The sequence below is a fragment of the Aulonocara stuartgranti genome (genome assembly GCF_965226115.1).
Source record: "Aulonocara stuartgranti genome assembly, chromosome: 17".
NCBI classification, from domain to species: domain Eukaryota; kingdom Metazoa; phylum Chordata; class Actinopteri; order Cichliformes; family Cichlidae; genus Aulonocara; species Aulonocara stuartgranti.
The window spans coordinates 26,645,198-26,660,267 of record NC_138953.1 but is presented as its reverse complement, the minus strand read 5'-3'; the positions used below and the strand labels follow the sequence as shown (position 1 = coordinate 26,660,267).

The 15,070-nt window shown below is 42.2% G+C and overlaps 1 protein-coding gene and 1 long non-coding RNA gene across 2 annotated transcripts in view; one reads left to right on the top strand and one right to left on the bottom strand.

Moving 5' to 3' along the window:
- lhfpl3 (LHFPL tetraspan subfamily member 3) overlaps nucleotides 1-15,070 on the top strand; it is a 60,029-nt gene that overhangs the window by 25,170 nt on the left and 19,789 nt on the right. The window lies entirely within an intron of this gene.
- On the bottom strand, nucleotides 9,880-14,243 carry LOC309692067. Its single transcript, XR_014272198.1, has 3 exons — nucleotides 12,503-14,243; nucleotides 12,213-12,264; nucleotides 9,880-12,072 (listed from the first exon to the last, which is right to left on the bottom strand). It is a non-coding gene; the product is annotated as an uncharacterized lncRNA (long non-coding RNA).

Here is a 15,070-nt window from a genome sequence, read left to right as displayed (position 1 = left end):
GCAGGACAAGGACATCGTGACCCGTCTGAAGCTCGGATAAGCCCGCGTGCCCATGCGTGTGCGTTTCACTGATGCTCGTTTCAGTGGGTGACAGTTTGAGCTAATGAGTGATGCTGGTGCCGGTGCTCAGGAGACGGATGCACGGGCTCAGCTCTTCCTCATATTTCAAACTCTCTGAGAGGCCTGTTTTGATACCTGGCTGTCATTGTTTGAGACTGAATGATGCTCGGATCCTCCTTAATTTATAGGAAAGGCACCCGGGTGAGGGCTACATCACACAGACCACATTTAAACGCTGAAAAATGGCTGTCAGCTCTATTTTCATATTACAGGTGGTGGTCACTTGAGAAAGCTACTTTCCAAATTTAGCAGAACACACCAGGATCTAAAACCTGCTCAGTTTTCTTCTCACATTTAAACTGCAGGTCTTAATCTCCACTTGAAAATGCACACCACTTATCTTTCAGTGGGCAATCAGGGACACTTTTCATTCTTTTATTTTTCTTTTTTTTAAGCATTTTTGCCTGAACTGGACAGAAAACGAAGACAGAAAAATATATAAACACCGCAGCGTAATATGAAAATTACACTTGGACTGGGTTGGTCCATCCTTTATATAAAGTCTGTGGTCTTGTCAGTCCTTACATTTGTCCTTTGTCTTTCCATGCCCCCCTGTCGAGTCCACCTCTTTTCCCCATGTCAAACTAATCCTTGTGCCCTGTTTCTTTGTGGTATATGTTGTTTTATGCGTCTGTATTATGCTTACTTCCCCCGCCTCGTTATATCTACAGTTTTCAGCCGTGCGTCCCACCTGTTGTCTCTCCTCCAGTTATCCTGTGAGTGCCGATATTGTCATCCGTCATCCGTCGTAGTTATGTAGTATGTTAGTTCTCCGTTTCCTTGGTGACATCTTGATCCAGCACTGCTAGGATTTTGGGCTTTTGTGTGTTTTTTTTGTTTTGTTTGAGTTCAGCATTAAAACTGCTTTTCTGAGTCAATCCCTCTTTACCACCACACTTTAGCCACAGATGGCAGACGCAAGAACCACACAGAAGAGGTAGACAGTGAAGGAAAGATGGGACACTTGTAGGGAAAAGTGATCTGACAACATGAAAACATGAACTAAATGCTGCCATTTAGGAGGAGCATTTATAAATGTCCCTAAATTATAAGTTTTACATAAATAAACCAAGTCACTCCCTTCTTCTTCCTCTGCTTCCTCAGTAGCAGAAAAAGGTGTTGTCTGTGTTAGCTCTTTAGTTTTAGAGTGGAATTTATCAATGAGATGTGGTGCATGGAGGGTATACTGAATATTTTAGTATAACAGGACTTTTGTTCGATCAGCCACTTTTTTTTAAGGATATTACTTGGACACACTCCACCTGCCTTTCTCCAGCAGAGCTGTTGCACTTCACCTGGCTTTTTCCTCACATTCTCAGCCCAAAGTTCAGAGTTCAAGCACCACATTCAGTTTTTTTTATACGCGTAGCCCCACTTCTTCTCCAAAGAGCCAAAACAAAAAATCTACATTTACACAGACAGCTTTGTCAGCAGAACTTTTCGTTTCCACAATCACATCCTCTTTACAATCAATACCTCAAAACAGAATGAGGAAGGTGTTTAACGACTGCAGCCTTTAAGCATTACAGACATAACATCCAGAATATATTTCTCTCTTAGACTGATCGCGGGCTCTGCGGAGGATTCAAGTGCTCCACTGGGTTGACTGAAGGGAAGCATGACAGCTAGAATAGAATGGAATATCTACATCATGCTTTACTCACATTTACCTGCTGAAACTGTCTCTTATATATAAAGACCAAATGCAGCAAACTGCTCAAACCCATTCGAGAATGGGTTCCCTGCCGGTTCCCCTCTAAGTTACGCTCTTAATTGCACTGATCATCTGTCAACAATTATAACAGCTTTATTGAGCTGTGAATGAGGAGGTGCACCATGCTGCGTGGAAAACAGGACTAACAATGTTAAGGCTGGAAAATATGTTGGTGGGGGGGGCACTGAATCAAAGCAGGCTTAGTGAAAACTGGGGGCAGAAGTAGAATACAAATGAGGTTTAAGCTTGAGAGGACATCAAAAGGCTCCAGAGCTCGAGTAGCGATGCAGAGAAGGTTGTTATTTGATAAACTTGGCGGTGGGAGTTAAGAAGTGTGTGTGTGTGTGTGTGCGTGTGTGTGTGTGTGTGTGTGTGTGCGTGTGTGTGTGTGCGTGTGGATGGGTATGTTTGCGTCCCAGTGGACTCACTTATGAGTACACAGGGGAAACAGTAGAGGAACAGTACCTTTTGAGGTGTGAGTCAAGTGTTTTCTTGTGTGTGTATGTGTGCGTGTGTGTGTGTTGCAGGTTAACAGGTGCGTTTGTTTACAGTCATCATTTTGCAGAAGGTCACAGATCAGGAAGAAAGAAAGAAAGAAAGAGGAGCGGAGGGTACGTGTGTTGTTTTAGTGATGCTCATAGCCACCTTAGCCAACCATTAATGCTCTTCCTCACTGCGAGCTTGCCGGTTCCCATGGAAACGCCTCTCCGTGCTGCTGCTGCTGCTGGCAGCATCCTATCACTCCCAGAGGCCTCTCAGAGAGATGACCGAGACGAGCTGCTTGGGATCGGTGGGGGCCTTGAGGAGCTGCGGGCAGAGAGTTTCTCCATAACTCACCTCCCATCATCCACGTACTCGCGAGCTGATTCTGTTTGTATATAAAAGGAAGCTGCTGGTATCAAACCAGATTTGAAGCTATGAATTATCTGGTTGATAAAGTGGAGTGTTCAGCTGCAAAAGAGTCAGATGTCGTCCTCGGGAATTTTAGATACCAAAGACAGTGAGAATTTGGACTCACCTGTCTGCAAACAAGAAGCAAAGTGCCAAAAACTGCAGTTCCTCAAATGGCCACTTGAGACTGGCTCCAAAAGTGATGTTTAAAGCCTTCACAGGTTTTAAAGATGAAATAAACACATTCATGGCACTTCTCCAGAAGTTGATTTTGTTCATCTGGACGTAGCATTTTGTGGGAGAAACGTTTCGTCACTCATCCAAGTGACTTCTTCAGTCTCAGCTGACTGCAGGTTTCCCCAATCTTATAAACAGTACATTGCATAATGAAGGAACAATGGGCTGGTTTCAGCCCATTGTTCTGACCATTGATCAACAACCACTGACCAAAACCCACTGATCAATGGTCATGAGTGCCATTCACAGACAGTTGGGGAATGGCTGCAATCACAGCATTGTAAGATGGTGAAAGATGTACCCTTAGGCCCCCTCCTCGATTCAGAGATGGTCTTTCCCTTTTCACGTAAATGGCCTCATTGACTCTGCTCTCAAACCAGCGTTCCTCCCTGTCCAGGTTGTGTACATCCTCATGCTTGAAAGAGTGTCCACTGGCCTGTAGGTGTAAATAGACTGCAGAGTCCTGGCCTGACGAGGTGGCTCTTCTGCATTGTGCCATCCACTTCGCCAGAGGTTGTTTGGTAAATCCTGGCAATCCTCCTGGCACTTAGCAGCATACACTATGTTACTCTGTTTGTGTCGGGGGACCCGATCCTTGGGGTGGACCAGTTTTTGGCGCAGCATGTTTTGGGGTTTAAAAGCCACAGAGACCCGGTGTTTAGAAAAAATGCGTCTCAACTGCTCTGATACTCCTGACACATATGGGATCACTACAGGTTTTCGCTTAGGCAGTGGTTGTCCTTCTCTCCTGGATCGGCTGGAGCTTTCTTATAGCGCCTTCCCAGCTTTGAGAAGTCCAGCTGGGATAACCACATTTACTCAGGGCCTTCTTCATGTGCTGTTCTTCTGCTTCCCTGGCTGCTGTGTCTGTGGGGATGGCACTTTTTTTTTGGCATTTTTATAAAGGTATTGTCAGTCATTCTTAAAGATTCTTTAGTAGAAATTGTGAGATTTCCTTCCAGGCCACTGTATATATGTATGTATATACAGTGGCCTGGAAGGACATCAGAAAGAGAATCTGAACTTACAAAACAAATTTTAATCCTCTTTTCTTCTCCAACACAGAGGACACATCCTTAAATTTTCTCAGCAACCCCTACAATCCATCCATCTATTTTGTGCTACTTACCTGGATTCGGGTCATGGGAGCAGCGATCTAAGCCATCAAAGAGACGTAAACCAGCATGTCCTGGGTCTGCTCCGGGGGTTTCTCTTGGTAGCACATGTTCAAAACACCTCACCTAAAAGGTGCCCAGGCATTTAAGTAAGATGCCTCAACTGCTCTGTATTTGTGATCTCATTCTTTCGTACAGCACACAGAGCTCGTGATGTAAACTGACTGGCATTAACTAAATAAAGAGATATTTTTTGAGATTGGTTGCTCAACATTGACTTGTACTGACTGACACATTGTTGGGGAAGCGCAATTTAGGAGCTCCAACACGGCGAAATCGCACTTCTTTGTTTGTGCCAGGTGGATTTTCCCTCAGTCAGTCATTTTTCTGGATTTTTTTTCCTGCACCACATCATCAGTCATTAGTGATGCAGAAAGAGGCAGAATGAGAGGGGGGGGGGGCTTGAAAGAAAGAAAAAGGAGGAGAACATGTACTCCCTGCCGTCACCGCACATCAGAGACACATTAGAAGTTACTGAAATGGAGAGGAGCAATCCCCCTCGGTCCGACTTCAAAGGCAGGCGGTTTTGGAGAGAAAATAAGGACAACCGTTAAAGATTCAGTAGAACTGCCAAAATCATCTGCCACTTCAAGAATACTGTCACAACATCTGATGAAGCAAAGAGCAGGGAGACGCCGCAGCGATTGATCAAACATGTAACATACGTTGGCTTATTAGGAGTGAAACATTCGTTGGATTGAAAGTAATCTGACCATCCAGCTGAGAAAATAAAATGTTTTCATTCCTCTGCTCTCACCTCACATGCCTGCTGATGCTGAGCTCCAAAAACACTAACGCTGTAGCAGGATTTCAGCTTTACTGACAGCAAACAAGGCTTAACACATGTTTCTCGTCTGTCTGGGATATAGCACGGGCCTTGTTCTGCAGATTTACACCTTAGGTTCAGCAGTGGGAGCTGTTAATTAATAGGAACACCTGCTCTAAATCACCGAATCCTGCACACACACACACGCTGCTGATTAGGAAGCAGGGTCCTGCGTTACTCGAAGGGAAAAATCTGCTCTGGATTATGGTCAAGCATGTCGCTGCATTGCTCATATGATCGTGCCGATTACTCCAGAGGGCTGGGACATATGGCGTGGGTTTCAATCATGAGAAGAGAAGCAGAGGGGGGAGAAAACAAGAAAACAAGAGTCGACTTTTGTGTCGCATTCACACCACAGTGCTGAGGTGTTGATGCAATCCTGACACTCATCCATACAAATCCACGTATCAGTTGGAGCAGCCACGGCAGGCAGCCCGTCTCCATGGCGATGCAGCATCTCACTCATCGGAGTGCCGACTGGATCCTCGGCGCGGGGAAGCGACCTCTCGCTCCCAAACATGTTCAGCGCTCCAAAAAGAAATCAGAAGAAGCTTTGATTGCACTCATTTTTAAAACTCTGAAGAGAAGACTGTTCCAAGAAAAAACGACTTCAAACAGGAGGCGCCACAAAATGTGAGGCGGCATCAGTGTTTGGATGCAACTTCAGAAACTGTCTCTTGTGTGCTGTAAGGCAGCAGGGGGGCTCAAGCATTAGAGCGAGTATCTGAAGGAGGAAAACAATATCTGCACCCAGGAGGATTATCATAATAACTTCTATGTAGATTATGACTAAAAGAAAAAGAAGCAACTTTGTTTCTGCAGCGCAGCCCCAACAGCATGGTTACTTGAAATAATCCTCACATACTTGGGAAAAATCTGACTTTGTTTTCATCACCCTTAGAGGCTTCAAGCCATTTACAAAACATTAGACTGCATTATTTACCACAGTGGCGTGGTAGCTGTGAAAGGGCATGCCAGGTTGAGCAGCAGCAGAGGGATGCTCTGCATGTACTGAGACTGGAGAAAGAGATGGGGTTTTTTCTAAATTTGGCTTTTTCCAAAACTGTAAACCAAACTGCAACCAATAAATAAATAAATAAAATGTTCTTCTGCTGGCAACGTAAGGATGGATCCAGTGAGTCAGCTTCCATAGGTGCCTGAGTTTGCAGCATTAAAAAGCTACCAACAGTTAATGATTTTATAACTCATCCCTCTGGTTGATGGCTTCATAGCGTAGTGTTTAACAAGTGACATATCCCTGGTCTAATCCTGGGAGGAGGCTGGAAAGAGAACTAAAGATAAACTTTCCTGCATGTCTGTGCTACTAGAGCCTTGCCAACCAAGCTCGGTAGTGTTATGTCTGTGAAGGTTCTCAGTCATCCAGGTCATCGTAGTCAAAGGAGCTTGCAAAGAAAAGCATCTGGACTTCTTTAAGTTACTTGAAGATGTTTCACCTCTCATCCGAGAAGCTTCTTCAGTTCTAAGGTCAAATGGTGGAGAGTCCCAGATTTACTTGGTAGTGTTAGTTTATACCTTAACTTATCACTCACTCTACCCTCCAATCCAAATATGGTATCTTCAGGCCCCAAAGGAACTGCAAAACACTAACATTGAATACATGGAATCTTCATCTCCTTCTTTCGGCTGCTCTCTTCCCTCGCCACAACAGATTATCTTCCTCCATTTCATCCGGTACCCAGCGTCCTCCTCTGTCACACCAACCCTCTGCATGTTCTCGTTCACTACTCTCCAAAATTTGATTTAGTTTTAGTCATAGTTTAGGCTTTTAAATCTTCACTTCCTAACTTGTCCTGACTTTCTTCACAACTTAACTGGTTCCGTTTGGATCTCATCTCTCCAGAATATTTTCATCACATTTTTATTTGTTGATTAAATTTACATTTCTTGGCAATTTTAGTCCCTGTTCATTCGTTTTTATTTAGTTATGATCAAATAAAGGTTGAGGATGAAAATTATTGGTCAGTGAAATGAAAACTACACAACACCCATGAATCTGCACTGGTATTTGTCTTTTCCTCCTGGCTGACAGCTCCATCCACACTCCAGCCTTTCCTTCTCTCTCGCTGCCTCCTAACATGCCTTCCCCCTCTCCTATTCCTGTGCACTTGGCCAACAGTAGCACAGTTTCCACCGGCACCCTGTTGACCAGCAGCACGGAAAGTTGTCGCTGGTAACCTGCACATGAATCATGTGGGAATCTCATCCTTGTTTGATTTGGTTTTTGCACTGGATGCCCTTCCTGACGCAACCCTCCCCATTAATCAGGGCTCGGGACAGGAAATAGGGTCCGACATCACAACAGCTGGATCCATTTTTTATACCATCTAAGCCATAAATACAAAAGCAAACACACAAAGATTGGATTAAACTGTGTTTTCCCAGTTAAAACAAAGTAGAGGGATTTCCAAGGTTAAAAGGTATTTCGCTTTTAATGCTGGGAGTATGAAACATGTGTGGCACCACCAGACAAAAGTATGCATAATAAACAGAAAAAGAAATAGAAACTCCTACATCTCCTCTGGGGTTGGTTTTCAGGGTTTAGAAAATCTATTTTTATTTTATTGGGACAACTTAGGGGGAGACAGGTACAGAGGTTTGGTGAGTTAACAGGATTCCCAGTCTTGAATGTCCAAACATAAGTACAAGCATATAAGCACCTAAACAAGAATATGCCAGAGTGAAATATGTAAGTCTGCTTTAGTGTTTTTCACTGTGCAGGAGCAGGCTCTGGCAAAACAAAAGCATTGTTTGCTCTTCTATTTTTATTTCCACATCCTCTGCATGGATCATAAATTGACGGGGAAGTTTCACCTGCAACATGCTGTTTTGGCTTTGCTGTCTCTCAGCATGATATCTTGTACTACATAACCACCAAGTAAGTGTTTAATAAGCTTTTACAGGACTCATAAAAGATATGTTTGAAGGTTTTCAAAGGCAAGTAATGTTAATCAGTTTAATTAACTATCTCAAGCTGCAAAAGCAGTTTTAACCCCACACAATTGTCCAGCTTTTTTGTCCTCTCTTTCAGTCGGTCAATTAGCCTTAAATGAATGATGAACATAATTTTCTGATTAGCCTGCTCTCATTGACAAACCTCCCTCGACTCAGAGATGATTAGACTGTAAAGTTGATCAATGGTATTGGATAGTCCTCTCAGGAGACCGTCCCCCAAACTGACCTCTTTTTATCCCGGGGTAAAATTTTATTTGCTTTTACATAAATTGAATGAAGGCAGTCTAATGGCTGAGGTGGTCCTACTGCAAGTAAAATAAAGAGCAGATTATTTCTTTTCTTTTTTTTCCTGACTTGAAGTGAAGTCTCTCTTTGAAATGTGGTTTCGCTGTTTCTGTGCCATTCTCTGATGGAGCAGCTCTGCCTGTCTGGTGCTGCATTTCTAAGCAGCTGCTTTCCTTCCCTTCATGTCAGAAATAAGGTGCATTGGGATTCCAGTCTTGTAACCCTTGTTTCTGTTGTATCCCATTGGTCTTTACTTCGCCAAGCCTGAAAATGACACGAGTATCCAGCTTTCATTTTCTGTCCTCCTAACTAATGATCACATCTTCTTTCCTCATTGTTTTTTGTTTTTGTCATCCTGCGCTGCTGGTGTTAACCTTCTCTCTTCTGCAAACACCACACAGACACAAATGTTATTTTAAGCCTGAGCTGTGAACATCAACCACTTCCCTGCTGCTGTCACTCCTCCTCACTTCTGTCTCTTTATTTTTGCTTTTTCTTCCCCACCTTTACTTCCCTCGCTCCTACCGCTTTATCGCGCAGCGACAACAACAACAGCAGCATGGTGTTTAGCTGTTGTTGGAGGTGGTGAGCAAGCCAAAAAAAAGTGTGGATGGGTGGGAGGGTTATACGCTGGCGTGCATACACAGATGCTCAAAGTGACCTCGGTCAGGATCTGAATCAGAGAAATCTTCAGGCTGTGTAGTGCAGAACAGAGGAGCGGGAAACAGCTGTCAGCCCTGGTTGAGATTTCAGCACCACAGGGAGGGGACTACTCCCTGTGAGGCCTGCACTGGTTAAAGTTCTCATAAGATTAAAGTGAGATATATTTGGTTATTTGATATTTCTGCATTTGTTGTGTTTCCAGCAGATGATCCTGAATGGTTTGGAGAGTTTTCATCTTTCAGTGTCATGTGCGCTTGCAAAGACAGGGAGCCTTGCTGCTGATATAAACAAAACTTCTTTTTAATGATCAGTAAAAAGCACTTACTCAGAAAGCACTCAGCACTATCACCTCAACATCAATAAGATTTCTGGCCTTCTGGGGCCAGACGGACTGCATGGGTTTCCTCTGCTTGTCCCCCTCAGTCCATAGATTAACTGGGAGTTCTAAATTGATTGTAAGGTGTGGACATGCGACCTGCCCAGGGTGCACCTAAAGTTTCAGATGAGGAGGTTGCCATCCACACAATTAATCCCTGTGAGACAAATGCTCAGCTTCAGACAGTTGTTTCTAGTCTTGCATCTCTATAAAAACCTAGAGAACTTTTACTTTTATTCTTTTTTATTTATATATATTTTTTATTTATAAATTGTGTTATTTTATTTATTATTCTGTATTTATTATTTTGTACTTGATCATTTTCAGAGGAATATGTCTTTTATGTTAAGGTACTTAATGCTGATCCATGAATCATTAAAGCATGAAAAAGGCGCCTAACTGGAGGGATGAACCCGGGCTGTGTCTGCACATAACAGACATTGGCAAAGAACCAATTTTAAATTGTATCTTTAGGCACTTTTTTACCAGCTGTCTGTCAAAAAAAACCACATGGGTTGTTTTTTTTTTTTCCATTTCTTTAGTTGGGTCTATGAAAATTCCAACAATAACACAGTTTGACAGGCATAAAATAGTATTTCAGCAAATCTCAGCATGATGTCCTTAAAGAAACTGAAGAAACTGGACAAGTGGAAGATAAAAGAGAAAGTGGTAGGCCAAAAAACTATCAGCAGCAGGTGAACAGTATATGAAAGTCCTTAAGAACAGCCGGGACCTCAACATAAAAAAATAGGTTTTAAAGTGTGTTTTATTCAAGCAGTGTGTGAACAACAAAAGTGAGCCAACATCCAAAGAAGGAAAATACTTTAAGAAGAAATTACAACGAGGTTGTGTTGTAGAATGAAGGTGGTTACAACAAATATTCACTTACACAAACTCTGTTTTTGCTTTGTATGTTGTATTCCCAGAACATTCACACATGTCAGTGGTTTAAAAAAAATCCTGTTTCCAATTTTCTCACTAAATTCTAAAGAAATAAGAGGCCATTAAAATGAAACTCTTTTCACTGACTTATCAATATTTGAATAAATTTAAACCTACTTTAGACTCCTCATAGTTCATCTGAAGCGCAGCTTAAATGCTTCTCTCGAAATCAATCGGAAAACTTCAAACACTACGTGAGCAATAAATAATGTCCACAGTAAAGTCTGCAGAGGTTTCCTTATAACCGTCCAAGCCAACTTAAAATCAGTGTTAAGTAACTTCAGTTTCAACTAATACATAGAAGATGCCCACGCTACTAGACTTGCATGGAAGCAGACCAAAGAGACTTAAACGGAAGCCTGAAGGAATATAGGTATAAATAATAATATAAATAGAAACGTTGGCGTTATGACATTGGCTGTAGCGAAAGAAAATTAATTATAAATTTATGTTGACCTGATGTCCCTCTTTATGTCGAACTACAGTATTTATAACCCTCGTCTTGTCCCACACCTCGAGACAGGCTCCCATGATTCTTTCACTGACTCTGCAGGATGTGTGCTCAACTATAGTCTGTCTTTTACCCAGTCCATGTGAGGAAAGCATTTTATTCTTATCAAATCTAATGCAGATTTTTGGTGAATATGATGGAAACTAGCACAGAGAAAATGTGGGGTTTTTTGACTGGTAAATACTTTATTTTTACCGAGCCCCGCAATGAACATTGAAAAAATAAATAAAGATGAACTTTTGCGAGATCTCGCAAAAGTTCATCTTTATTTTTTTTTTCTCCAATGTCCCTTGCGGGGCTCTGTAATTTTTTGTCTCATTGGATACTTTTTTCCCCTTTTAATTTCACAAAAGGAGTAAGAGAGTATAAGTGTATCAGGCCAAAAGAAAATTGCTAGTGAAATAAGAGACTATCAGAGCAAGCTTTACTCTTTTTGTATTTATTTAAAAAAAAAAGAGAGTTGGAAAAGTCACATTCAACATTTATTTGTGTTTAATGTGCTAAATGCAAAACCAGAAACCTGCTTCTCATTCCATTTTTATTTTTACGTTGGACATGAACTGCTAGCATATCCCATTTTGTCCCGCATTCAGTATTTTAGGATCCCTGTTTAAGTTATGTGAGCATTAAGATGACAGCAGTTACACTTCTGGCTTCATGCATATCTTTTAGTGATGCAGATGAAGTGCTGAACAAAGTGTGTAGTAATGCCAATGCTCATAAAATGATGATCATATAGATTTTATGGGCTGAGCATGCAGGCACTCACTCTGTTGCATTCGCATCACTGCATTTTGTTGTTAGCTTTGCAGTATTTGCAGTATCGCCTGTTACAGGTGTGAGTTTGCAATTCAAGTGCTGCTTTAGCTGACATTTACCTCTTTTCACATGAAATCATATTTTCCACTCTACTGTAGCACACAATGTGTGACGCTGTAAGACATGAAGCCTGGAAGTGCAGCGACTTCTAAGCAGCTCATTAATCTGCTGTGCCAGCAGTCGATAGCGCACACCAGCCATGTGAAGCAGTGAACGTAATACAAGAGGTGTTAATGAGGATGGGGGCATGCAGCAGGATTCATGTCGCAAATCATGCCTTATCTCTCAGCTCTCTTTCTCACACACACACGCACTTTCTCGCCCCTCTGCAGGGCAGAAGGATTCAGGGCAATAGGGTGGAGAGAGGTAGGAGGAGGTGGAGGAGGTATTCTAGTCCCCTTTCATTTATCTGCCAGTTTCTGCCCCAATTAACTCCCATTAATATCACTTGCCATGCTCCACCTTGAAGCTGATGCACATGCATACCTTACGAGCGCACACTCACCTGAATATGTGCACAGAAGTCAGATGAAGCTGGGCCTGTGAAATGCATCACAATGAGTGGCTTCACATGTGTGTGAGTGTGTATATGTGTGTGTATCAGTGTGTGTATCAGTGTGTGTGTGTGTGTGTGTGTGTAACATCATGTGGTGATTGGACTGAGGTCTAGATTACAGCACCTCCTCCTCTGATTGTCCTGGTGTCGCTGCCAACAGCTGTCAGCTGGAAAGCCTTCAAGGAGAGAGGAAGTGCAATGAGGACGTGTGTGTGCGTGTGTGTGGAGAGTTACAGAGACTTCAAGGTCGTATGTAATCACTGAAGAGATGTTTGAGAAACTTTTCAGTGGCAAATTTATTTTTTTCTACATAACCTCTGACCTCAGTGAGAAGAGATGATTTCCCGCTGAGTGTCAGTATGTGGAAAAGAATCTAACAACATTAGATATCATATAGTGAGTTGAACTACATACCATCCTGTCTCATTATCAGCTTCCCTCAGCGCAGCCAGAGGTGTGTAGAGTCAGGAGTAGTATGATGAGCGAGCGCCCGTGGGAGACGAGAAATCTGTAGTCCTTTTTGATCTCTCTGCGGCTCACAGCTCCCGAGCCTGCACAAGTGTGACAGTAGCGACGCACACACCTGAATGAAAAGTTAGGTGCGCACATGTGAAACCTGCCAGGTTGGCTTAATGCAATATTTTAAGCCAGGGAAGTCAAGTCACAGTTATTTAAAGTGGAACTACTCTGCTTTTCCTTATTTTCTGTCACATGCATATACTGTCATTGTAAATCCAACTGAAGCTTCAAATAATAATGTAAAAGTACTCCTTGTCAAGCTTCAGGGTTTGTTTGTTTTTTACTTTTGGCTCTGTGTGATGTCAGAAAGAGTGGACATCCCTAATGCTATCTCAAGCCTAAAGCCTGCTGTTCAAACCTTGTGTTTGCAGATACAGTGTCAGAAGAAAGCTGGATTTAAGGGGGAGGAGCCATAGGAGCTTTTTTGACACTGAGAATCAAATCCAGAGATGGAAATGACCATAGTAGGTCCGCTTTAAAATCTGCTGGCGTTTTCCTTTAGAAAGTTTATATCCTCACATGAACACATTAGATATTATATTTTATATAGCTTCATTTTACAACTACAGTTTCCTATGGGTGATTTATACTGCAAGGTAAAGATCCTCTGGCACTGGAGTGAAAACCTCAGCAATCAGATTGTTCTTTATGAGCTGCATTTGTGGATGGTGGGGAGAAAGAACCTCCTCCAACAGGAAAAGACCTGATAGCCCCTCCCTGACATTGATTAAACAATCAATGTCAGGGAGGGGCTATAATATACGGCAGCTGGTTGGGAGGTGAGAGAAAAGGACAAAACAAACTATGGGAAGAAATAGGGTGTGACAAAGTGGGTGAGAAGACCATTTGTCTACATTCTTAGTTAACATTCTTGTTTTGATTTAACCATATTTCACATGTAATCTGCAATAGGCAAACATCTACTATCCCGGGTTTGTTTATGTTCTGCACTTTTACAGATTATATAATATAACATCTTGGTTTAAATCAATTCATACAAGTTTGTTAAGTTAACATGTTATTTATTTCAACTGTTAATTTGTATTGTTTTGAACTTACCTTTACCTACCTGTCTTCCAGAAGCAAAAGGAGGAAATGTAGTTCTACTTCCTGCTTTATACCTTCTGGGTTCATCTGAGGTCACAGGAAGGGACCAAGGGCAGGAGGGGAAGAATTCTTATAATTTAATAAAGTTGATTTTAAAGGGTTTATAAAGAAATAGATTTAATGTTGTGATATGTATTGATTACACCAGAGTTTATGTTGCCAGTCAAGAGGAGTAGTAGAGGATGAATATAATCATGTTCATCTCACCTACCTACTGAATGGAATAGTCCAGGGGAGAAAGTGTTTGATTAAGGGGACTATTTAAGCAGACGAACTCAGGTGTTTCAGAAGAAGGGTTCAGGTCAGTGTAGCTGTGTGCAGTTTGACCTTAATTTCCGTTGATTTAAGTTCAGTTATGTTTATTTGAATTGAGTTAATTATAGAGTTGAGTTTCTTATTTGTTTCTTTGTAAATATTCTTGGGCCACAGAATGGTGAATAAATCACTTGCTACACTGGACAGCATCAGTCTCCTGCACTTCTTTAACCGCTTAAGTCGAGTCCTACCACATAGGGGCATATATTACAACAGCGGTCCCCAACCGTTTTTGCGCCACGGACCGGTTTATGCCCGACAATATTTTCGCGGACCGGCCTTTAAGGTGTCGCCGATAAATACAACAAAATAAAACTAGTACCGGTACCGAAAAAAAGATTTATTCATAACACACGTGAAAAGACCCAGGAAAACCGAGTTAACGATAAAAACGATAACAAAATAACGCTGAAAACCGATAAAAACCCTGAAAACCATACATTTCACACCTGAGCCTCAACCTTCGCGGCCCGGTACCAAACCACTCACAGACCGGTACCGGTCCGAGGCCCGGGGGTTGGGGACCGCTGTATTACAACACTAGTGAAAAGAGGAGGGTAGAGAAGAAATGCAGAATCACCTGATCCAGCTATAACTATATGCTATATCAAAAATGAAAGTTTAAAGCCTAACCTTAAAAGTAGAGAGGGTGTCTCCTCCCGAATCCAAACTGGGAGCTGGTTCCAGAGGAGAGGAGCCTGAAAGCTGAAGGTTCTCCCTACTATTATACTTTGACAAACTCCTGAGAACCACAAGTAAGACCGCAGCCTGGGGGCAACTGAATGAGCCCCTGCAGTCAGCTGGTGGAGTAACTTATCCATTTTGTCCAGTTGTTTGGTTGGATTTTTTTTGTTGTTGTTTTTTTTTTTAATGTAACAGTAAGGACCGCCAGCACAAATTAGCAGGAATATAGTGCTGGAAAGCAGGAAAGTAAAGGAGGTGAGGATAAACACATGTCTGAGGGTGGCTTTGTGGGGGCACCACTTCCTGCTTTCATGCTGTCTGATCTGCCATTTTTAGGTAAGATTATAAGTAATTTAA